At 43.2% G+C, this 25,490-nt stretch overlaps 1 protein-coding gene and 1 pseudogene across 13 annotated transcripts in view; both read left to right on the top strand.

Moving 5' to 3' along the window:
- Nucleotides 1–25,490, top strand: part of RASSF7 (Ras association domain family member 7) — an 89,627-nt gene that overhangs the window by 22,302 nt on the left and 41,835 nt on the right. For 6 of the 12 annotated variants that reach the window (XM_081168408.1, XM_081168411.1, XM_081168410.1 and 3 more), the window contains 2 exons: nt 5,699–5,762; nt 6,371–6,495. The exons of 2 other annotated variants lie outside the window; for them this stretch is intronic. The gene's annotated coding sequence lies outside the window, so the exon portion shown is untranslated. Of the gene's footprint in view, nt 1–5,698; nt 5,763–5,856; nt 5,924–6,370; nt 6,496–20,336; nt 20,702–25,490 lie in introns of those variants that run through there. 4 more of the 12 variants (XM_081168412.1, XM_081168418.1, XM_081168419.1 and 1 more) reach the window with 3 other exon arrangements.
- On the top strand, nt 2,862–3,602 carry LOC308584361 (AP-1 complex subunit sigma-3 pseudogene; annotated as a pseudogene). The gene has a single exon. The product of its transcript is annotated as an AP-1 complex subunit sigma-3 pseudogene (transcript).

Raw genomic sequence — 25,490 nt, 5'->3', positions numbered from 1 at the left:
GAGTGAATTCTAAAACTTAAGAAGTTTTGATGAATTCTAAATTCTAAATGTTTAATTAGTTAAAACATTATAACATAGTAGGTATAGTATCTCCTGTAGTTGCACATAAATTAGCCGGTTTTCTTCCAGGAATTCACAGCCACCAGTCATCAGGAATTGTTTTATTTTAAAGAAAAAAACAGAGTAGGCCTAGCATCATCACCCTTGGATAATTTCTGCATATGCCCCCCCGTGCCAGGTGGGTAAGTCATAAATTAAAATTTCTCACAGTTTGGTGTCCTTATTTCAACAGCAATAAATAAAGCAACATAAGAGTGCCTCTTATTAAGCAATATTATAGTGAGATGACTGTTGCTTATTGCAGAACTCAAAAGCTTCATAGACAGAGTTGCAGAGAAGATTTATGTGTCCCAGCTTACTCCCCCCAATTATGAAACTGAACAGGTTTGTTTCTACCCCAGCTCTTGCCTGCTCTGTTGGTGACCCTTCTGTCCTCCTTGGCTCTGCATGCAGAAACATCTGGATTCTGTCTGTAGGCACTTCAGAGAGACCTTGCTCAGCTAGGTATATCAGTACAGCTCAAACTGAAGATGTGCAGTCTTGTGTTTAAACCAGACTAAATCAACTGTCAGTGAGACACATTTCCCAATGACGCTGATGGACATCCCTTTTTGACATCCCATCTGTGATCAATCTGATTATGGAAAAGTTATTTTTCACCCTTAATGTGGATCTCTTCTCCTTGCTGGGTAGTGCTGCGCATGATTTTTTTGTGAACCAGTCAGTCATGCAATTTAATGTGCACAAATGGCTAACGTGTGTCCCGCCAGAAGTTGCCGGGACTCTTACTACCATCATCTGTGACTCTTGGCTATGCTTTAACAACAGCTGGAAAGTCTCCTTCCAGAGTTCCCTTCCAAAGGGCTTGTCTATTCAGAAGAACAAAGTAATAGGCCTTACTCCCAGGTAAGCATGCAAGGTTCCACCCTAAATTACTACAGGCCAGAAAGTGGATGTAAGAAGCTGTTGGGGTAGAAGGCATCTCTCTCAAAGGACAAGAAGATAAAATGTCATTAACAGAGGGTTGGAAATCAGATATGACTGAAATAACTACTATGCATCATCTGCTTGCTTATTATTAACAATCAGTAGCCTGCTTTGCAGTGTAAGAATAACAACCCTTTGCCTTCTCCTCAAAATATCTTCACATTGTGCTCTGTCCACACCCCAACAAGTGAGATCAGTATCATACTCATTTTATAGATAAGTAGACTGACCTCAGTCAAATAATGATCTCACTTAGTATAGTCTCCTGCATTTTTAATGGGAGATCTCCTTCCAGCGTACCTGCTTCATCTCAGAATGCTTGCACTCAATCTGAAAATAAAATTGGTGCAATTTTAAAAGAAGTTGCTGGAAATTAGAATTCGTTGTTATATTTAAAATTAAAAACCATACCTAGTTAATAATTGAGACCTTAGTTCTTCTCTTATAATGTAAAAGGCTCAAATGTCATCTAAGACATTAGGTCAACTCTGCTGTTTAGGATTTTGATATCAGTTTTCTGACAATAAAACTATCATTATAGGGTTGCCATATTTTGAAGAGCGAAAAAGAGGACATATTTGCCGGTGCTTGAGGCAGAGGGGAGGGGAGGGGGTGCAGGAGTAGGTACATTCTGCAGTGTCCCTTCAAAATATACAAAAACAAGGACCTGGTCCTTTCTTGCATCATGCAAATCTCACACAGTATGTATATGTTTTGCACTTGGTTGTCTAGTACTGCGTATCCTGCATATAAGGTAGCCCGCTCCTACACCTCCGGACATTTTGGCAAATTCAAAAAATCCATTCGGACAGAAATGTTATCCCTGAAAAAGAGGGTATGTCCTGGAAAAAGAGGACATATGGCAACCCTACCTTAGGGCAATACCTGGCTCAGGTCTTGGACTTATATAAGAGAGTATCTCAATAGGAGCTAGTGGTAGAACATGGCTGCTTGGTACAGGGCCACTCTGGGATATTCTGAATTGGGGGGGGGTGAAGAGGGCAGTAGCATACCTCTCTGCCCATCCCCTACCCCTAAGGGTAATCTAGGTTCGGTGTCTTTGAAAGGCATAGGAAGGAGTTATGCCAGAGTTTGGAGTCAGGGAGTATGACAGAGTGTGGCAGAAAGGCAGGGATGGGGAAGATGGGTTTTAGGGGCTCATCTGGAGAGCAAAGATGGCAAGTGAATTGCTCCAGTTCTGTAAGAAGCACTTTCTAACTCAGTGCTAGCTCACATGCAGATAAGGGAGTTGATCTGTGCATATAACTAAGTGATCCAATGGACTAAACTGCAGCCCATGCTGTCATTTACCAGAACAGAGGAAACTTGTGCCTCTGTTTTAAAGTAAATGTGAATTGGCTTTTTAGCTTTGGTGGTAATTAGCGTTGGGGTTGTACACGAAGGAGCCAATAAAGATATTGCTGAGAGGGCCAGCGATGTAATGGCAAGGAGGGAGGCCACTCCTTGGCCACAGGCCTGTCCTGGCTGCTGCCATCAATAGGAAAATGTAGTTCATTTTAAAAATAAGTTGGCAAGAATACAATTGCTTATGAGCAGGTTGCTTCTTCCCATCTTGCGCTTGAAACAAGTATGAACTGAATGACTAGAAGGTATGCTAATGCTGCTAACTATAGGTCAATCATCATAGATTTAAAAGTAAAAAGGTCTAGATTCTATTCTTTCCCCTGTCCCAAATGTCTGGTTGACTTTAGGCAACTAATTCCCCCACCTTCCCTTCCACAGAAATAATAATAACCTTGTCCTTTCGAGGGCGAGCGGCTGGGAGTTCACCTGTGCCTGCGGGGGGGGGGGGAGACCCGCACAGGGCACATGGCTTGGAGCCACCCGGGGTGGGGAGCGCCTCTCTGGCAGCCATGAGGCAGTTTATACTGCTCTTCAGCCGGCAAGGGAAATTAAGACTCCAGAAATGGTTTATTACACTGCCTGAAAAAGAGAAGAAAAAGATCACCCGAGAAATTGTGCAGATTATTTTGTCTCGCAACCAGAAAATGAGCAGTTTTGTTGACAGGAAAGACCTCAAGCTTGTTTACAAAAGGTACGCTAGTTTATATTTCTGCTGTGCAGTTGAAGAGCAGGATAGCGAACTCTTGACCCTAGAAGTTGTCCATCGTTATGTAGAGCTATTGGACAGATATTTTGGCAATGTGTGTGAACTGGATATTATTTTCAATTTTGAAAAGGCGTACTTTATTCTTGAGGAGTTTCTGATGGGAGGGGAAATTCAAGAAACTTCCAAAAAATCTGCAGTGAAAGCTATAGAAGATGCTGATATGTTACAAGAGACAATGGAAGAATATATGAGCAAGCCTGCCTTCTAACTAGAACCTACATAAACAGAAAACGAGGCTCCATACCAATGGTATATGCAAAAATCTGCCTGCTCCTGGATTTTATTTAACAATGAACCCCTCCCACCTCAAACCTTCCTGAAGGGGGCTGTCTATGCAATAGTCAAGATGAAGGTCAGCCATAATAGCGCAAACATGTATTCTATTTTATATGAGCATGATAGTAAACTTTCTTGGCTGTCCTGATTGAATGTTTGTTTTTACGGCAATTTTTAGCTACCTGCCTTTCACTTCCAAGGAACGGATACTAGAACACTTGAAGGATATATTTATATGAGTTTGGGTCAGTTTTTGACCAATTCAGTGTAATTTTGTAATTAAAAAAATAAATAATAACCTTGTCCTTTCATGCAGCAATTTGAAAGAATGAATCAAACATAAACACAGGGTGTAGGCCATCATTTCAGAGGCTATTAACTAGGTCTGTAAAACATGACATCACTGTAGCACCCAAAGCACAGACTAAAGCTAAAAGGGGCAGCAGGAGAGAAACAGTACAGTTACATTTAGAGCAGGGTGTTCTGAAGCCATCTTTTCTTATTTTCTTATTTTCCTCAGTTCATCAGATATTGGTGTTTTTTATCCTATTCCTGGAATTACGGTAATTTTATTTCTTTGGAACTTGGTTGTTTGCTGTTGTTTTAATGTTGCAAAAAGTATTGATGCTTCTCATAAGTGTATTTTGGAATTACCAGAACCATTTGGTTGTTTACATAAACATTCACAATACACAGTTTCATAACTATTACATTCAGTGTCAAGAAACAGAAAATAGGACCAGCAAATCTAGAAATATGAAGAAAGAATCCCCAAAGCAGTTTGTAAAAGTCTAGGCATCTGAGTATCAGGAGAGAGAAGGTAAACCTTCCTTAGGTGGGTATGTCCCCAGGTAAACTTCCTGACAGAGGAGGAACCTGGAGCAGGGCATCTGAGGGATACTTAGATGTCATTAAATGGTAAATGTCATTCCTTAGTCATCTTCCAGATTGGTTCTCTTTAATATTTATAATATTTTTACACTGTACTTCAATCATACTCCCAGGGCTGTTTACATAAAGACTTTTTAAAAAATGTAAACAAACAAAAATAAGCTAAAAGCTGCAACATTAGAGAAGCAGCATAAAACAACTAGTAGGATTAAAACTTTATCTAAAACATCCTGGTAAATAAAAAATATTTGTGCCTCACACCAAAATAAAGCAGGGCACCAGCAAACCTCTCTGGGCTCAGTGTTCAACAATGCTCTATGTGCTTCTGAATGCAGGTGCCCAATTGTTGTTAGGCAGAGGCAGCATAAAATATTGTGCCAGTTTTGAAACTACTTTATTGGCTACCAGATCTGAGTTTCTCCTTTACCCTTATAATACACCGCCCCCAGCTTTATAATCAGTCAGGTACAATTTCTTTATTTCAGTATTAGATTGCCATCAACTAAGATCAGAGCTATTTTGTGGTGGCCCTGGATTTAGAGAATGCCTTCCCTGGGTAGGTAGGTAATTTTACATCCTCCTCCTGTTTTCAGAGACAGGTAAAAAACTATGTGTGTTCTTTCATGCTTTAAAAAAGCTAAGATCTTAGATTGCTGAATTTTTAAGATTCCGTTTTAGTTTCTACAACTCTTTCAATAATGTGCTTTATTATATTAAAATGTTACATGCAAACCATTTTGAAAACACTTTTGATGATAGACGGTATTTAGAAACTCAGGAATAAATTCAAAATTGTGTGGTGTTGAATGTTCCATATCATTGTGCCCAATGGAGCCACCCCTTCCACCCCCCTGTTTTGTTATGGAGGATTCCACCCTCATCCAATTTTTGAAGCACAAGGGCAATAGGAAGGTGAGGATGGAAAAGCACCGTTGCATAAGCGGAAGTCTCTGTGCACTGCTTTCACTGATGGGCCTCATTAGATGAATCCTGTTGTAAATAATTACAACCTGCTTAAAAAGGTGGAGTCTGGGAATTCTGTTGCCAAGATTAAGTATATACTGCATGTTTGAGACTAACTTCAGTATTTGGTAACAAAGAATACCTTTTTGTTATGCCAGTGGTGCCATGGACCCCCTGGGTGGGCTACACGTACCACCAGTTGGGAACCACTGTTCCCAATACAACATGGCAGGTGGCTTTCCAGCTGTTGCAACTGACCAATAGGCTCATGGGTGAGAAGGATAAAACAGACATCCACACTAGAAGAGCTAAGAGAAGTGTCCTCCAGTAGTTTTCCAAGAGTTACAACAACCCAGAAAGCTAAGCCAGTATTATTATTCTTAATTGCAGATGGAGTTGGACTGAATATGAGAAAGAGGCTTGACTAAATCTACTTAATGAGTTCATAGCAAAGGTGAGATGGGCCTTCAAGATTTCCTGGTTCACTGCTGTGTACTTGCTCATTAATGCTACAGAAGCTTTAAGGATTGGAATACTACTAGCACAAGACATGGGCAGCAAACAACGTTGGATGCTCTGGACGTAGCCAGGGGGGCAGCTGCCCCCCTAGATCAAGTAAAACAACAGAAATACTTAACTGACCAATCACATCAGTTCTGGCCCCCCTAACAAAAGTCCTGCCCCCCCCCCAAACAAATATCCTGGCTACACCCATGGTTGGATGGTTTAATACTCTCTCTTTACCTATGGGTTCCAGGGATAGAGTACTTTGGTTTTTCCGATCTCAGGTCAGCACTCAGTAGAGACAGGCAGATTTATAAGCAGTTGTTGTTGTTTAGGCTTAAGAGAGGGCCAGCCCACGGGACTAAACCATACTAGGCAAGTATGAGAGGCCTGTTCTATTAAAAGCCCCTTAAAAGGATTCAGTATGCAGTACCGCAGCAGAGCATGCTTTTGTGAAGTTTTGTGGCGCAGTACAGCTTCAAAACAGGCAGCATTTCTCATGGCTCACTTCTGGGATACACACCCAGGATCTGAATTATCAACTCTATCCTTATGCAGGACTTGGTACTAGAACTTGAGAGCAGAGAAGCATTTTGAGAATCAGGGAAGGTATCTAAGTAAGTGCTGAGACAGGCTTGTGCTGTGCTGTGCTGAAGTGGCTTCTTCATGTTTGGAGAAGAGAAGTCAGTGCTAGATAAACAGTAACGCTGTTCCAGTAGCCCTAGTCCTCCCATAACACTGTCACTGGGGAGGGAAGAAAAACTCTGAACAGCTGCAGCTTTATGCTTTTGAACCTAGCTGTACAAGAGAGGGTCAGTGGGTCACTGTTGTCAGTGCCCCTGGGAAGGAGGAATCTTCTCCTGGAGAGTCTTTTAAAAACGTTAACTAAATTAGTGTGACTGCATTGCTAACTGCTTGAAAGATCCAGATGGCTAAGGTCATCAGCTTCCTTGCAGGCAGACACACTGAAGCTGTTTGCATTCCCATACTCAGTAACATAATGAATCCTGCTATGTCCCAGGAAGGGGGGTGGCGGGAATGCATGCTGGTTGGTACCTGTGAAAAACCAACAGTGGTGGGCCCTGTGTGGGGGGTGGATTGTTACCAGCTTTGTTTTTCTTCACAAACTGGTTTTATAGCACAGACTACAATCCTAAACACATCTAAGTGACAACAAGCTTCACTGAAAGTGGTAACCTTATTGCATTTAACGTCTAAGGCTGCAATCCTAACCCCACTTGCCAGGGAGTAGGCCTCACTGAATTAACCAGGACTGACTTTTGTGTAGACATGGTCAGAAATGCACTGTAAAGCATTCCTTTTACATTGCAATTCTATGTATGCTTCCACTTAAAGTCTCACATGACCATCCTATACATCTGTACTTAGAAGCAAGGCCTGTTGATTTCAATAGTGCTTATTCACAGGTTTGTGGATATAGGATTGCAGCCCTAGGCCCTCTTTCAACATGGCAGTTTGCCTTCAAAGAGTAACCTTTGAAAAGGTTCCCATTCACTCAATTTGTTAAAGCATAACTTTTTAAAGAAATCCCAGTATATAAGTAGGACAAACCAACAGACGTCTAGGGGTCTTTTCATTCATTCATTCATTCATTTATTTACGGCTATTAGCCCATAAAATATGTACAAACATAAAAAAGCACAAAGGCTTAAAAACCGAAATATCTGGCAACAGAAGGTGAACACTGCGATGCAAGGGTGGTTCATTGGGCAGAGCCAAATAATAGGATGTGGCCCGGAGAGCTCCAAGGGACGGTTCACAGAAAAAGGAAAACTGAAGACGAGATCCGACATGCACTCTCATCATAACTGTCCGATTAGATTTTGATGTTGTTGTTGTTTTTTGGTGGTTTTTGCGTGTGAGATAACCGCATTCAGAAATCTCGCCACCTGCAGAGTAACAGAAGGATCTGTATCCTGCAAAAGCAGTGCGGCGTGTGACTCAACAGGCCTGCTAACCAAGCGCAGTAAAGCAGGGCCCAGGAATTTAGTCCTGGCTATGCTATGTAGGGGACAGTTGAACATTATATGTGGAAGAGATTCAACAGTTTTCCCATCACACACGCATAGCGGAGACACCAAACCCTTGGAAAATCTGTGGCTCAGCAGGTTCGATGGAAGGACATTGAACCTTGCACGAATAAATGCAAGTCGGTGAGGTACTGATGAAAGAGATGACATGTATGATGGAAGGTCAAGTGGTGGGGTTATTCCGTGATACCTGGGGGAGCAGACACCCCCACCTCTGGCAAGGTTGTGTTGATTTAGGGGTCTTATGATTCCCTTGCAATATATATTTGTTTAGGCATGCATGGGATCACTCCACAAAAGAAATGTGTGACCTGAAAATGGTATTCTATGTAACTTCATCGGCTCTGGGATCAAACCTCAGGGTTTTCTCATAGTAGAGACTACCATGAAATAGTCCTTGTGTTTTCAACGTGAGCATGTAAAACAAAAAAAGTTATTCATGCAACGCCATCCATTTTAATGGTGCTCTACAGAGCTTTAGCAATGAAAGCATCTCTACAGTTGGGATTGTGTTAAAGAAAATACCTGTGAGTTTTTTCTTACCTGGCTGCCTTTTGCTTCCCATATTTCATAAAATGGAATCATAGTGTTGGAAGGGACCCCGGAGGTCATCTAGTTTGCTGCATGGTGAGTGCAAGCTGCAATGTGCATTGTAACACCCAGGGTCAACATTATCACTTCTGACAACAGGCTGTAGCAGCCATGGGACTTTTGCCAGTAGGAGAATGTCAGTGTCAACATGCTACACAGCTTTTGACAATCACCCATTGATACGAGCCTTGTCCAGAAAGAGAAACTTCCTTGTGAGAATATCTTCTGTGTGTGGTGAGCCAGGAGTCCACCATACAATGTAACTTATCTGCTCCCCCCCCCCTTCTTTCTTTTTTCTGCTGCTGCTGGGGCCTGGGTGAGGAAAAAACTGCAGTCAGTTGCCCACAGTTTCTCAAAGCTTAAACAAATCATGCAGTAAATTCCCAAGTTCAAGACATATGTTTAGGGACATTTTAAATAAATACACACATAAAACTTTCCATTTATAACTTTTCAGTAAGATAATGTCGACATTTAATTGTCCAGATGAATAAACTTATACATAGTGCCTTACTTTTCAAGAAGAGAAAAACCCTTTAAAAACCCAGAAAGGGGAGTGAAATAGGATAAATTCCAGTTAAGATATGAATTGGCAGGAATACTAAAAGCAATTTTAAAATAGAAAATGTTCTGATGTATCCAAAATAATTTGAAATCCATACTTAAAATCCTATTCTTTACCCCTTAGTCCTTCAGTGAGTGGGTAAATATGAACAAAAGGACCCATTTACTGATAACATTGTGCAACTGCAGGTGATGAGCACCTGGGGCTCGCGTGTGTGTGTGTGTGTGTGTGTGTGTGTGTGTGTGTGTTTACAAGTGCTGATCAAACACTTCTCTGCTAAGATCAATGAGAGCTGCAGTTTCTTCCTGTCTCTGAAAAGTATCTGTGGTGCTCCAGTTATACTTAAGTAGCAGTAAGAAGGAGCCTACCTTTCCTTAGAAGATTTGTTTACTCAATTATCAGGCCAAAGGGATGAGAAAGAAGGGTGTGGAGCTGAGGTGGTCCATCACCAGGTCATCAGGGTCATGGAATAAACCAGAAGGCATAGCTAGGGTGCAACAAAGTTAAAAATTCAGAAGAAACTTTGTGGCTGTAGATGTCAGATCAAGTAACCACTTGGAGGGTTGTTTAGGCAAACTTACTTTCACAAGGCAGCAAAACTTAATTTAAACCAGGACTCAAATATGTATTGAATCCCAGGTACCAGCATTTAAATGTTTAGGTAATGTTTTGGAGGACAGGCACTTTGTGTGCAAGATAATTAAACTAGCTATAGATCAGCTGAATAACAGAGCCACCAATGCATATTTTGTGTACTCAATAAGCATTATAAACAAATATAATTCTTAACAACTGGGAAGTGAAGTTCATTGTAGGACAGAATCAACCACCAGTTTCGCCACCTGGCCATCAGCCATTCACATACTTACTATACGTTTCTCCTTTGCATTTAATCTGCATGAAATTAACTCCAGAGAATCTTTGGGTTAGGCTGATCCTTGGAAGACAGAAGCAGACAGAGTTCTGTAGCAACTTTCAGTGTGGCCTTCAGTACTTCAGCAAATCAGAAATGAGACCTGCCCAAGTGGAGGAAGCTGTTATGGATTGGGTCTGTTCTGGACTCCTCTGCCTTAGCACTATGTATGAACCTGGACTAAACAGCTGCACGTCAGAGATCCAGGATCTTTAACCTGGATTTGTTCTTGGTCTACTGCTTATGGTTTGTAAAGCTCATGGATAGTTTGAAATGAGTCTGGTTGATTCAGGTTCAGACACAATGCTAAGCAAGCCAAGTAGCTCTACTTCCTAGTGTTCTGGACCATTTTTTGGTCGCACTGGTGGTGTGGATGTGGGCCAATAAACTGAGCTTGAACCCTGGGAAGACGGCAGAGCTGTGAATTGGTGGTTCTTATGCCTGGGAGTTTGGCCAGTTGCCTGTTCTGGATTGGGTTGCACTCCCTCTGAAAGAACAGGTTTGGATTTTGGGGGTGTTGCTGGATCTGACGTTGCCTCTAGTGGCTCAGCTACCCTCATTGGCTAGGAGTTCTTTTTATCAGCTATGGCTGGTGCACCAACTACGGTAATTCTTGGACAAGGCTAGAATGACCATAATGATTCATTCATTGGTAAGCTCAATTGTTGCAGTATGTTGTATGTGGGGCTATCTTTGGGCCTGGTCTGCATGTTTTAGTTGTTGTAAAAATGCTGCAGCTAGGCTGTTAACAGGAACAGGGTATCACCACCACATAACTCCGGTGCTTGAAATCTTGCACTGGCCGCCCATATGCTACAAGGCTAGATTGCAGGTTCTTGTATTAGCATCTTGGGACCAGGATATGTGAGGAACTGCCCGATCCCTTATATCCCTGCTCAGTCACTGAGGTCTTTGGAGTCACTTGTTTTGGTTCCCCATGACTTGGATGCATGACTCGTATCCACAAGGAGCTTTGCATTCAGTATTGTGGGCATTCAAATTTGTGGAACATCCAGTAGAGGCTGAACTTCTGGTGCTAACCAAATACAGTGGTACCTCGGGTTAAGTACTTAATTCATTCCGGAGGCCCGTACTTAACCTGAAACTGTTCTTAACCTGAAGCACCACTTTAGCTAATGGGGCCTCCTGCTGCTGCTGCGCCACTGGAGCACAATTTCTGTTCTCATCCTGAAGCAAAGTTCTTAACCTGAAGCACTATTTCTGGGTTAGCGGAGTCTGTAAGCTGAAGCGTATGTAACCCGAGGTACCACTGTACCGGTACTTTTGTTTTTATTCCAGCAGGCTTCTTACTTTAATTCTGATTTAACTTATCTTTAGTCTTACTCCATTAGGTCTTTTGTACACCACTTAGTGGTGAATGATTAAGCGGTATGCAAATTGTACAAACAAATACAGTAGGCCAAAACTGCCTTCCAAAGCCTTTTTAAAAGGCCTGACAACACTCCAGCTTTGCTAGCAACAGTAGAATCTGCAGCAGGTAACATTGTGGCACTGGCCTAGGTAGGAAGCTTTAAGCCAGTCCTAGCTGAGCACTGCAATGGGGAGGAAAATTCCACCTTCTCTGTTTTTCTGATCAAACATCTGAAGGGCAGACAAAGTGAAATTTTCCTCCTCCACATGATGCTGGGTTGGGCAGAGAGGTTTAAACCCATTCAAGTTCAGTTCTGTAATGAGAATGAAAAAGGGCTCCATGTTCTCTGCAGATCAATCCGAATGCATTTCTAGACTATATTCTCTTTCAAGAAGGACGGTGTATTTTAGGGTGATGCATACGTTACTTAAAAAAAACTAGCAAAGAAAAAATTAATTAAAAGAACAATTAAGGTAGTTGAGTGACATTGTATACACATTTTGCAACGTAAGCATTTAAAACAAGGAAAGACGCTCCCTAAAGCATAATATAAGCCTGACAGTGCCCACACAGCAAATATATTTATTTTAATTAGTGCAAATGGCATATTGCATTTGTGTGACATGCAATCCCAGAAAAAGTGGCCTAACCAGTCATCTGAGAAACAAAGCACAGAATTGTTTTTCTAAAACCACCTATTAACTAGTTTCTACCACCTCCTTCATTGTATTACCAGAATGTCTGTGAAAAACTCTCTCATAGCTAGTTATCTATTTATTTATCTGATATATTTGTATCCTGCCCTTTCATAAAGTTGCTAAGACTATTTCCTAGAATGTCATGAATTCTCCTGGAACTTCCCTTTCTGTATTGATCGGTGCAGGAAATTAGTGTACTGCCAGCCTACTTTCACCCAATGTACCAATAGGGCTCCATCAAATATATGATCTGTCTAGAGGATAAATGGAGCAATTCTCAACCTTTCATAGCCTTTTACCTATTTAATGGCCGTTCCTCCCAGATACTCTAAGCCTTGAAACATGTAGATCTGAACCTGTGTGTGTAGTAGTAGTAGTAGTAGTAGTATGTGTATCTGAACCGCCCTGAGATCTTATGATGAAGGGCGATATAGAAACAAAACAAACAAACAAACAAACAAATAGTAGGAACACACAACAAAGAATGGCTAGAAAAAACATCTGTCCTTTTTTTGCCTTATAGCACTTACGCGTTGAAACTGGCAGACCACACTCAGTCTTCCAAAGGATCAAGAAGAGGACAGTCGTCCACTTGCTATGACAGGGAAGCTGTTTTAGTCCTTCGCCATAGTGGGAAGGATCCTGCTTTTTCTTGAAGCTTGTTCTTACTGCCTCCCTACCTGCTTCTTTCTTTAGCTTGTATGATTTAGATTTCAGAATACATGTACCTGAATCTAAGGACCAGCCCAAAATCTTTTGAGACAGGGGCTCAGCTTCTTTAAAACCCTAATCTTTAAAGGCTTTAGCAAATGACTGGAGTTTAGAAAACATCAAGTAGACACATTTCATTCCTGGCAGTTCTCTAAACAGAGATTATTTTTTCAAGCCCCCATGTTGATTGCTGCCAAGAAAGGCGACAGTTTTATGGCACCGCCTTATCGTCAGCAAAACACAGGCTTTTAATTATTTTTATGAAGCAGGTTTATTCAACAAAAACTCCCTGTTGGCTTTTCCTTTTGATTATAATCCAAATCAATGCGCAGCAAGGATTTCCCCTTGGGGGAAAAAAATCTACAACCTAGAATCATATAAACCAGAATGATTTAATCATTCTGACATTTTGACATTCTCTTGTTCAAGTGGCTATTCCAAACAATTTTGGTAAAACAGGCTTGCTCTTTCCCTCCATGGAAATAAACAATGTGGTCTAAAGAACCCAAAGAGACCCTGCCCCTGAGCTGGTCACTGCCTCATACACATGCACCTATTATTTGTAGTGTAAGCATTGTAGTTGTAAAGGTAAATGTAAAGGGACCCCTGACAGTTAGGTCCAGTTGCAGACGACTCTGGGGTTGCGGTGCTCATCTCGCTTTACTTGCCGAGGAAGCCGGTGTACAGCTTCTGTGTCATGTGGCCAGCATGACTAAGCCACTTCTGGCAAACCAGAGCAGCGCACGGAAACGCCGTTTACCTTCCCGCTAATGCGGTACCTATTTATCTACTTGCACTTTGACGTGCTTTCGAACTGCTAGGATGGCAGGAACAGGGACCGAGCAAACAGAAGCTCACCCCGTTGCGGGGATTCGAACTGCTGACCTTCTGATCGGCAAGCCCTAGGCTCTGTGGTTTAACCCACAGTGCCACCCGCGTCCCTACTGTAGTTGTAAAAGCTGGCAAACAAGTAGCAGTAGCGCAAATGAAGAACAGTATTTCTGAACTGTATTAGAGCAAGATGGTAAGTCTAGGAATTCTGCATGCAAATACCTTTCTGTTCGCAAAGCCCAAATTTAGGGATAATGAAGAAGAGGAAGTGGGTTGCATCAAGCAGACATTTACAAGTTACACTTTGATACAGGAGATCCATGATCAAGATATCCCACAGCTTTTTCTTTTTTACAGATCAAAGCAGGTCTATAGGGTGGGGGAGGTGTTGATTGAGATAAAGATTTTCTCCACATCAGGGAAATAACATTTGTACAAGATGCTTAAAGCCAATAGCAAAACCACAATCTGCTAAGCTATTTTTAATCAACCCTCCCAAAAGCTGCTCTGCCTCCCATGGGGGAAAACATGCAATCACCATTCAAGTACCTGTACAGTGGTGCCCCGCAAGACGAAATTAATTCGTTCCGCAAGTTTTGTCGTCTAGCGAATTTTTTGTCTTGCGAATCACGAAATCCCATAGGAATGCATTGAAAATCAATTAATGCGTTCCTATGGTCAAAAAAAGTCCAAACAAAGCCAAATTTGGTACAACAACAGTTTATTAACTGCTCTTTAAAGTCACACATACTGTAAAGAGCAGTTCAAAAATTGAAGGGAAAATAAATTAACTTTATAAACAAAACATCTTTGTTTTTAGACAAAGGAAACAAAGTCGCGAGACGTTTTCATCTTGCGAAACAAGCCCATAGGGAAATTCGTCTTGCGAGGCAAATCGAAAACGGAAAAACCTTTCGTCTAGCGAGTTTTTTGTCTTGCGAGGCATTCGTCTTGCGAGGTACCACTGTATGTTTTTCTTCCCATATAGGACAAATAACAGCTTTGGGAGGGGAATTTGGTTTAGGAAAACAGCACGGGGTTAAACATTATCACCTAATCCAATTCTCCTCATTCCCTCTACTTTAAAAAATAAAAAAGCAGGGAATTCTGATATTCTTCACCAACCTGATTTGGTTCAAAGACTTCTGCTCTGAAAATGGACTTTTCTCTAGTGGTAGGGAATCCTATCATTGCTTATGACACCTAATTGCTTATGACATCCAAATAATACTCGCATAAGTAACTGCTTGATTCTTTGAATAGGCCACTCAGATGGAGCCACTGAGTCACTTCCTTGTTTTGCTACTAGCTTAGATAGAAACTGGATCAAACTCAGGAAGTGTACTTTTGACTCAGGTGAAAATAAAGGTGTCAGCTGCTGACTGCCAGCAGCTCAGGTGGTATATCAGGTTGTTTTCTTGCAGATGCTGGTAGGATTACAGCAAAGCACTCTCCATGTGTCAGCTCACATCAACTCCAATTACAGTGTCATTATGTTGCCAATGGAATACTTAGCCTTAGTTGTGTGTGCAACTTAACATTTATCATTGTTTTAGAGGTGCTTTGTTTAAAGGGAACTTAGGGTTGTAATCTCTTTTTATGGACACAGGAGACTCTATGCCTTAAACTGTGGCATGAGAGGCAAAAATCAACAAGGGATAGTTTTCCCTTCTTTGCACCTATTTCCATGCTGGGAAAATCTGCCTTTACCTGCTTATTTATTCCTGCTTGCAGCTAAAGGTACAGAGTATAATAGCATAAGAAAAGCCTACTGGCTCAGGCCAATGGCCAATCGAGTCCAGCATCCTGTTCTCAATGTGGTCCACCAAACACCTATGGGAAGCTCCCAAGAAGGACCCAAGCACTTTCTCCTGAGGTCTGCAACTGGTGTTCAGAAGCATTACTGCCTCTGATTGTGGAAACAGAGCATAGGCATCTTGGCTAGTAGCTCTTAATAGGCTTATCCTCCATGAATTTGCCTAAACCTCTTTTAAAGCCATCTTAATTGGTGGCCATCAGTGCCTCCTGGGCTAGTGCTGCATGAAAAAGTACTTTCTCTTATCTGTCCTGAATTTTTCTGAATCTTCCAGCATTCAGCCTCATTGGATGTGCATGAGTTCCAGTGTGATGAGAGAGGGAGAAAAACTTTTCTCTATTTAATTTTCCCATGCCATGCATCATTTTATGAATGTCTATCATGTTACGTCTTATTCGACTTTTCTCAGAAATTAAAAGTCCCCAGGGCAGGAAATGAGATGCCAAACCATGTCAGTATTCAAATACGGGCCAAAATGTTCTTAATGTTCTTAACTGGAACAACTGTGTATCATCTGAACAATTTCAGACCTATATACTTTCCCCTGGGGACTTCTCAGAGCAATCACTTTGTAACTTACAGAGCAATTTGAATTTTCTGCTGCTTCTGAGGCTCTGCAGAGCAACAGAGCTAGTGTCCAGGGACGTGGACTTATAAAAAATATTGGGGGGGCCCGGGAAAGCTCATGAATAATAAATAAGCTCATGAATATGCAAATAAAGTGGCTCCGGCCCTAAATAGGGCAAGCCACGCCCCCAGCCAGCCGATTGGCTGGCTGGGAGGTGTGGCCAGTCGGGATTCCCCTGTTCTCGCGGGATTTCCGGCAGTGCCTTGGCAGTGGCGGTGGTGCTGCGAAGCAGCGAGGCAGGAGCCCCCGCCCCCGGGGATTCCCTAATCTCGCGGGGGACGGCCGGGGCTCTCCGATTAGGGCGCGCGGCTGGCTGGCTGGCTGGCGAAGGAGCAGGTGGGGAGGAGGCGGGGGACGGCGGCGGCGCTCTGCTGGAAGGGCGCCCGAGATTATTGGGGGGGCTGAGCCCCCCCAAAAAAATTTTTTGAGGGGGCTCGAGCCCCCTCAGGCCCCATGGAGTCGGCGCCTATGCTAGTGTCCCATGCACAGCCTGGCCACTCAGTGGTGAAAAGGGTGGGAGGGAAGACAGATTGGACCCAATCCCTGTGTCAGCTCCAGGCTGGGATTGGTTCCTACATTAGCCAGCACCAGTTGTGGCAACAACTTAGTTCTAGCAGATCTCAGGGCAACCCAGGCTCACCCTCGGACCATGCTATTTTGGGGCTTCTTCTTTGCAGGAATATTGCTAGTGCAATTTCCTGTTTGAAGACTGAAAGGAATGGGAGATCTGCACCAGTGGAAATGCAGCTGAGCTGACATAAGTGAGCGGAAGGATGCCTCTGCTCAATCCAAGCACCCCACAGTCAGTGTAAGGGAGTTTGGATTGCAGCTTTAATCTCTCATGGTACTGAAGGATCTGTACTATTGCTTTGTTTTTTCCTTGTGAGGCTTTTAAAAAGCTGTTAGTGATATTAAACAAAACTGAAAGCCAGCAATATCTGTGCCATAAATAGAACAAGCAGGGGCTCGCTCCAAAGGGGAAAAAATGATGATATTTTACTTTAAAATGCTAGTGGAGTGAAAGACCAATGGGAACACGACATAGGGTATGAAATAAACCCAACCCAATGGTCGAAACTGTGCACTAACCCACCCGTTAAACCCTTCTCAGGCAAGAGGAGGGAATTCACTTTGAAACTTATCTACAGATAGTACCTAACACCACTGGCAGAAGAACGGGGGGCTGGGGGGAGCGCACTGCCCCCGGCACCATCGGGGAGGGGGGTATCATCACAGCTGCTCCCTGGACACGCACCGTGCACCCCCACCACGCCGGGCGCCATGCCCTCGCATGCGGCATGCCATGCCCCCAGGACGCACGCCACAGCCCCACGTGCAGCATACCACGCCCCCAGGAGTGCTATGCCACGTCCTCACCTGGTCTCCGCCCCTCATGCTGTAGCATGCCACTTTGACACTGCCTAACACCACATAAGGTGGCAGTGATGCACCCAGGAACTTCACCTAGGTTCTGGAGAGGCTGCACCACCATGAGAACACACCTCCACATGTGATGGGAATGCCCTAAAATTCAATCCTTTTGGGTATCAGTCTTACAAGAAATCTGCAAAACAACAAAACAAGTAATAGAAGCAACTCTAGAATAGTCCATACTAAATATTTCCCAAGGCAATAATGCACACTTACATGACAGATAACTCATAAATCACATGCTCCCAGCAGCTAGGAGTGTCATAACTAGACACTGCAGGGAACTATCAGGAGTGTCCATGGATCACTGGTACCAAAGTGTATGGAAAACCACCCTGCTAGAAAAGCTAACAAACTGAAACTATCACAAAGACAAATAAAGGAAGGTGCTTTCACCCCAGCATGGCTCCCTTTTATTACATACACAGGCCAACAAGACAGTGACTGATCCTCCCCGACATCATATGAATCAATATGGCTAAATCAACCCAGCAACGCCTCCATGTCACACACATCAACAAAACACACTGCAACCAATCAACTGCAACCAACCACACCCTGGCTCCTGTGATCTCTTACTCTGCCAGCAAAAATAAGACACCGATCCACGTGATGCTGACAAAAAATGTGCCACTCATATACTATGTAAAGAATAAAAGCTTAATGTCTCCCTCACCTACCTCGCTCTTTCCCCTTCCCCCCTCCACCTCTCTTTCCCCTTTCACAAAAAGTGTTTCAAATTGACTGTAATTTACTTGTATGAAGGATTCTTCAATTTGAAAACAGACACTGACTGTACTTTTATTGCTTTAGAAAATATAATAATAATAATCTAGTGGAGTGGATCTATATTCACTGTCCAGTGCTTGGGGCTGCTAATGTGAAGACAGCACTTGTTTAACATAATGGGAAGAAAACTAAGGCTACAGTACTATGCTCAACTTGTGCATATATTTCAATAAATGCTTTCATGGATGAATTTTTAATTGTATTTTAACTGCAATTTGTCACATGTGTATAAAAAATCCTGTACTGTGAGACTGCACACCTAAGTACACTTAGTATGCAAAATATCATATTGACCTCAGATTTACTTCCAAGTAAGCAAGTACTAGATTGGATTACACTAGATTTCACAATCTGGTGCTCTACAGATGTTTTGGTAACAACTTACAGAAGCCTCCGTAGTGATTTGGGGTGGAAATTTTTAGAGTGCTGAATTTTCCTGTGGAATTTTTCCCATTTCATACATTCATTAGTAACAATGGACAGACACAAACTGCAAATACATTAGGCAAGTTTGTCAGTTTCCACGTTTTTAACCTTGTCTGCTAAATACAAGTAACTTAAACATGCTAGATTAGATCACTTCCTGTGGTTTCTGATATCAGATTTTTTTTCTGATGCAAACTGAGAATTTTTCAGTGCACAAGTTCCCTTTACATAATAGCCTAATTTGCACCAAAGTTTTTTTTGTTTTCTTTGTTTTGGAAAGCCCACATACGGTAACTGGGCCCCAGCTGACAGGGCCAATAGTCAGGGTGAAGAGAGTTGGGAGTCCAAAAACATCTGACAGGAAGGCTGCATTAAACAACTGCAACATATATGCAACCCTGCCTCTTGTTATTATCATCACATAAGATGGTGACTTCATACGCAAGTGTTAGCAGTTAATTATGTAGCTAGTAATATAGAGTACTATGGCTATGCTGACCTATGCCATTCAACAAGTCATTGTCTCTTTTTACTAAACAAATGTAAATTTGCCCTTGTTTTGTTAAACTTGGTTAAATGTACTACTCTAGAGTTCCTGGAATGCATTGCAGTTTCTAGCAATAAGAGGAGGAAGAATGAGAAATGGATTTGATCCATCTCTGATTAATGCAAGGGCAAATATTTGCCATGACTTATTGCAGGAGTATGGGGTGGAACTGGATTAGGTAATTCAGTCTGAGATAGAGACAAAGCTAAGACTATAACATTAATATCCCAACTGTAAACATACATTATGGGAAGTATAAAGTCCCACTAATTTCAGTGGAACATCCAACCAAGATTTTTTTGGAATGAATCTCAGTGGGGCTTGCACATGCAAAGTTTATATGTCACCGAATAACAACACTTTTGCCATGGTGTGTTTACCTGCCCCATGCCTGACCATGTATGACACCAGGCATGGGATGGGTGGTTGTGGCTTGGGGAGCACAGCCCCTCCCGACCGAAATAGGACTCCTGCCAATTAGGCCCATGGAAAGCTCCCTACTTCTGTTATATTCTTTCTGCTGAGTCACTTATGAAAATAACTTCAAAACCTTCGAACAAGGAAGTGCAGATTCCTGATTCAACCTACCAAGTGGATCTGCCGGTGCTGTAGAGCCAGGATTCCTGGTGCGAGAGGTAGCCTCATTTGTCACCAGGTAATTAAGAGTCCCAAACTCCCAACGAAGTGGCCTTGGAAGAGGTAAGCGCTGGCTTTGATCAGGTGTTTGTTTACCTAAAAGCTATGGGGAAAGACCCAGGAAAACTTGGCAATGCTCTGGATGCAACGTGATTGGCCTCAGGGGAAAGTTCTCCTAGAGCTAGGGAACGATTCCAAAACCCGCCTTCTGCCACGGATATCGATTTCGAAAAGAAACGCAAGCTCGTCTTCCTCCAAACTTTGGGAATCTGCTGGTTGGCAGCGGAAGGGGAGCAAACGGCGCTTCCTGCTCTCCCCCGCTGCTCTGTTGTAATTCTGCCCATACCTGGCATAGCGGGGGGCGGGGCGGAGCACGGGGCTGGGGAGGCGGGGCTGGCCAATGGGAGGAGCGCGAGCCGGGCGCTCCGGGCCGGTGCGCTGAGGCGAGGCTGCAGGTTGCGGAGACCAAGCGAAGCGTCGCATTTCTTCTGCCAGGAGCTCAGCTGGGAGAGGTATGTGCGCGCGCGCGCGCCGTGCCAGCCGAGGCTCCTAGTGCGTCCGCCGAGAGGGAAGGCAGGCGCGAGCGAGCGAGCCAGCAACTTGCTGCAACCCTCGCGGGGGGCCGCGGCCGTGAGGGGCGCTTTACGAAACCCGGAGCCAGAAGAGGGAAGCGGAATGCTGCACGACGACACCGAGGGGCCAGCTCGCCCACTGGAGGGGAGCGGGTGACCTTGCGCCGCGGGAGGCAGCAGTAGTTCTGCCAGCGCCGAGAGAAGGCGGAAAGAAGCCGCACAGCCGTCGCCGCCGCCGGAGGGGCTGGACTCGGGAAAGAGGATTTGCTCGGCTGTTTCTGTCCCGGCTTAAGCGAGCGGAGACTCGGCCAGGTAAGGGAGTATGCGCGCCATGGACTCTCGGGTCGCTCTTTCTCCCTGCCTCCCACACGGACACCGTTTCCGTGTTGTCCCGTGCGATTTACCCGCCTTCTGCCTTTACTTTTGGAGCCCCAGAACCCCCCTTCTCTCCAGTCCCGCCGCCGCTTCACACAATTATTACCCCGCTCCGCCCGCTTCCCTCGCGGGAGCCGCAACAAATGCCTCTTTTCTCCCGCTGGGTCGATGGGAACGTCTCTTGCTCTCCCTTTCTTTCCTTGGACCTCTGTATTGTGGGCCCCCACCTGCCACGGGCAGCGCCTTCCACAAGTTGGGAATCACCCGCTGGGCGAATCACCCGGCACTTTTATTTCCCCCTGCTGGTCCCCTACTGGGGGAGGGTGGGGCCACCTCGCGATCTGTCTCCCGTTTCCATTCCTTGGGGAAAATCCACTCGCTCGCAGCCTTCGGCGGAGCGGCTTAGCCTGTTCAACCTGCTCGCGTCTCTTTGCTTCGGCCCCCGAGAGTCGCACATATTTGAGGATCGAGTCTCTGGCTCCGCCGTTTGCCTATTGGCTCCTGGGCTTTTCAGAAGATGCTCAGCCTGCCGTAAAATCAGATTATATGGCCTTGCGGGCTTAATTCTTCTGGCGGCGCGGCGGGCTTCCCTCTCCCTATGTAAAGTTAGTTGATTTTTTTTCTACCCTCCCAAACCGTGAGATCTCATTGCGATGTTGAAATTGAAGCACGCATTGGCCATTGAAGCTTGAACCGCAAGCACCCACCAAATGCGCCGCAATGTATTGTGATTTACAGTCAGCTGAGGCTCAGCTATGCATACGTGTTCCTTGTTGTGCTTGATTTATAAGCATGTGGCCTCTTCCTTGAACTCTGCTATTTGACCCACCCTACCCCTAAGGCTCAGAGCATGTATCAACAGCTATAAAAAAAAGAAACCAGTCTGTGAATGCATGTGAGCTGTACCAGAAACCTCTTATCAGTAAACGTGCATAACAGTAGGCTAGAAGACTGCAATCCTCTGTACTTATTTGGAAGTACAGTGTTTAAGACTTTGGTGCAATATTTTCTCCTCCTTTCTTCTGAAAATGTAATTGTTCCCCCCCCCCCAATACAGTTCTCTATCTGCTCAAGAACATCTTGTATTAGAAACATTTTACTGTACCAAGCAACTATCAAAGTGATTGGTAGGAGGCGAGGATGAGTAGGCACAGGTGGCACCAACAGTGCAGCAGACTTCGTTTTAATTGCACTTGTTGTGTTTACACTCAGCCTGGCAACAGGTTTTCTGCTTTTCCGCACGGCTCCATCTAAAGTTAAGGAGATGAAACAAACAGCCTTTTCATTATGTAACTTTATACACTTCCCTGCATTAATAAATCCCTTTGCAGCCAATGCTGAACTGCCAGTTGCTTTGCATTTGCTTTGACTTTCAGACATAATAAACTGAGAGTAGAAGGAATGCATCTTGTAGAGCTTGGCTAACGATGTAATATTTGCGACTTTTCATCAGAGACCAATTTGCATGTGCTTCCCTTTTCCTGATGCAGACATGCAGCAGCTTCACTAGTCAGTCCAAAGAGTAGAATAAGCACCTTTAGAAGTGATACTTATAAGCAGATCCTCTGGATAAGGTAAACATGTGTGAATCAGCCATAAACTGCTATGCCTGTTATGTAAATCCGGCTGCTCCCCTTGGGCTTGTCCTGTGCTCAACCCCTTTCCCCAAGTGACTTCCCGTATTAGGTGGCATTGTTAGAACATGTGACCCTGGGTTGGAACCCTCTGGGGGTTTGTGCGGAGTTTTGTTACTGACTTGGGTTGTGACATTAGACAAATTACTCTTCTGTTGACAAAAGCAAGGTAGCGTACATCAAAAGGATTCATTTGATTTACTCATGCACCTTATTGGATTCTAATTATAATCACCCAGAAGAAAGAGGCTTGGCTGTTGCTATGAAAGGTTTGGTCAGTAAAAGCCTCAGTGCAACATGCAGTAGACATTTTAATTTAAAAAAAGCATGAAGGAAAGAATTAAAACGATGCAAATACTATCCTGACCTTATGGAGATGAGAGATGAGTGAGTTCCAGGTGGGTAGTGCACTGGAATGTATTCCAGAGCTCACCATATGTTGAGTTCTGTGTGCACTGTTCAAACTCAAGTGAGTACAGGATTCCTTGACATATGGAAATCATAGGTACAGAGTTGTGGCGCCGGCTGGTTCAGGGGCAAAACTAGGCTTTATTTCACCCAGGTCAAAGACCCAGTTTGGCACCCCCATGCACAAGCCTCCCTGGAGGCTTCGCCTGGGGCAAAAAAACCCCAGCTACCTCTCCCAGGTATGGCTCTGGGCTGCATCACTGTCTAATGTACTACAAAGGCTATAGCAAAACGTTCTCTCCAACTCCAGCTATCCAACAACACTGTTCAAGGATAGACAGTTGAAGTAAAAAGCCTAGAAGGCAAGCGGAATCTAATGAAAAGAAATACTTTCTTTAAATAATTTGTTGTATACATTGTATGTAGATTACTCAAAGCTGTAAGAAATTGCTGAATGAAAAGGCATTAAAATATATTCTGATTTCATAGTACAAACACTTAAGCAGGGAATGCCTTACATTTTTTGTCCTCCTTGTCTAAAGGAATAGTACAGTGGTACCTTGGTTTGCAACCGTTTTGGATTACAGTCGTTTTGGATTACAACCATGTCAAACTCAGAAGTGTGTGTCCCTTTTTTTGGATTACATTTTTTATTATTTTAATTACAACCCATTTTTTTGGAGGCCCCATTAGCAAAAGCACGCCTTGGGTTACAGCCTGTTTTGGTTTACAACCGGACCTCCGGAACGGATTATGGTTGTAAACCAAGGTACCACTGTAATTCTATTTTTTATTACAACACTATGATAGCTATAATAGATATGGAGTTTATCTTTAACAGGTTATACCAAAATGCTACACTGTAACTATGTGGCCTTTTTCATATGCTTCAGTCATGCTCAGGGAACAGGAAATTTTATGTCTAGACCAAGCCACAGCATGTATCAAAATGCTTTTATTAAAAAAGTTTTGAAAAATACATTGAATTTTGCATAACTCACTGTCACCATCTAGTGTCACATTTGTATATTGCACTTTACAGCAGATTTAAAACGTTTTATTTTCAGCTGTGTAGCTGAGTCCTTAGTGTTACTACCCCTCTACATGAGATTGGATTAGTGCGTGAGAAGAATTCTGATGGGGATTCACAAAAGTGAGCACTGTGGGATGGATGTATTTACCTTGGCATGTTTAATGGAAGTCCTTATGGAATAAGACAGTAATCTGTTGTATCTGATAGACCGCCAGTAGGTCCAAGTCTATTTACTAATGGCAAAAAGCTACTCCAAGTTCACATAGATTTGCTTAAGGCTGATGATATGTATCTCTGAAGTGGTGTGGGATTTAAGTGCCATTACAGCACACTCCTAACCATGTCTACTCAGAGGCAAGCCCTATTAAATGCAGGGGATTTAATTTCTGGTAAATAGGGTTACGATTATTGAGCCTTGCCTTCTGATGCTCCCCCCCCCCCCGGTGATGTTCAAAGTATCTGTTGGATATTCATGTTAAATGTGGTTTACTCAGAAGTAACTGAGGAAAGTAATTATAGGATTACCATTGAAACTACCACTTGACATGTGTCGCTAGAAAAATTAAGTTCCTTTAGAATGCTGTTAAAACTATTTCGCAATGTTACATAGGTTTCATTATGTATATGTGCCTTCTTGACATTTGTAGGGTTTAAGTGCAGGTGAGCATTTAAGATGAGTGCTGCTCTGTGGGACTAAGCATGCTTAACATGCAAAGTATATCTCATAATGAAAGTCCATAACGAAGCTATTACAGGACAGAGGTGAGAAAGCGTCTTTATTTACCACCTGCATACAAGGCAGTGTTGAGAATGCATCCTCAGTTAGCATGCACATACTGTTCATATTGAACCATTTGCTCAGAATTGTATTGACTTAACAATACCATTTTAAATTGGCTACTGTCTGATTGCAGAATATAGCAAAGTGAAAGATGAAGCTTCAGGATGTTGCCCTAGAATCTGTAACTGTTAGAATTCTCATTTATTTTGCTAAAAATATGAAGATATCCTTTGATGATTAATGAATATGGTGTAAATAGGCAAGCTCTCTTTGATTGCATATGCTTTGAGTACACTTTGTCATCATCAAGATTTGCATGCCCACTACATCTGTAGTCCAAAAACTGTAGTTTTGACTAGCAGTCACTAATTACAACACTTGGGATATGTAGAGGTGTGGGAGAGAAGCATGTGTGTGCACTTGGTTTGTGCACTGAGGAATATAAGTTATGTAAAAGCTTGTGTGTGAAAAGATTAAAGATACTTGAACTAACTAGCAAGTTGTAGGTGGAGTCTTGGTTGGGAAACATAGCTGTCAATGTTTTGCTCCTGCAGAATGTACATGCTAAGGTCATCATTTGACAGACAGTGTTGTTCATTTCATTCCATGAATGCAGTTTAGAATTGGGCTAAATCATTAAAAAGAAGCTAAATTTTAAATTGGGTAGGATGCTATTAAAATATGTCAACTGGTGGGTTGTGATCTGTCACTGGGTCACTCACGAGTGGCCCTGTGTGGTCTGCATGTGGTTCTCACAAAAACAGGAGAGAAAAACTGACTCTTTATAGAACAGCCCCTGGTGAAAGAGGGAATCCTTTCCAAAACATGTTAGACACCATTAAAGTTGCCTTTCTCAGGAAGTGTCAATCT

The sequence above is a fragment of the Podarcis bocagei genome, assembly GCF_964188305.1.
Source record: "Podarcis bocagei genome assembly, chromosome: 1".
Classification (NCBI taxonomy): domain Eukaryota; kingdom Metazoa; phylum Chordata; class Lepidosauria; order Squamata; family Lacertidae; genus Podarcis; species Podarcis bocagei.
The sequence above is the reverse complement of the archived record's forward strand: the minus strand, read 5'-3'. Positions and strand labels throughout refer to the sequence as shown.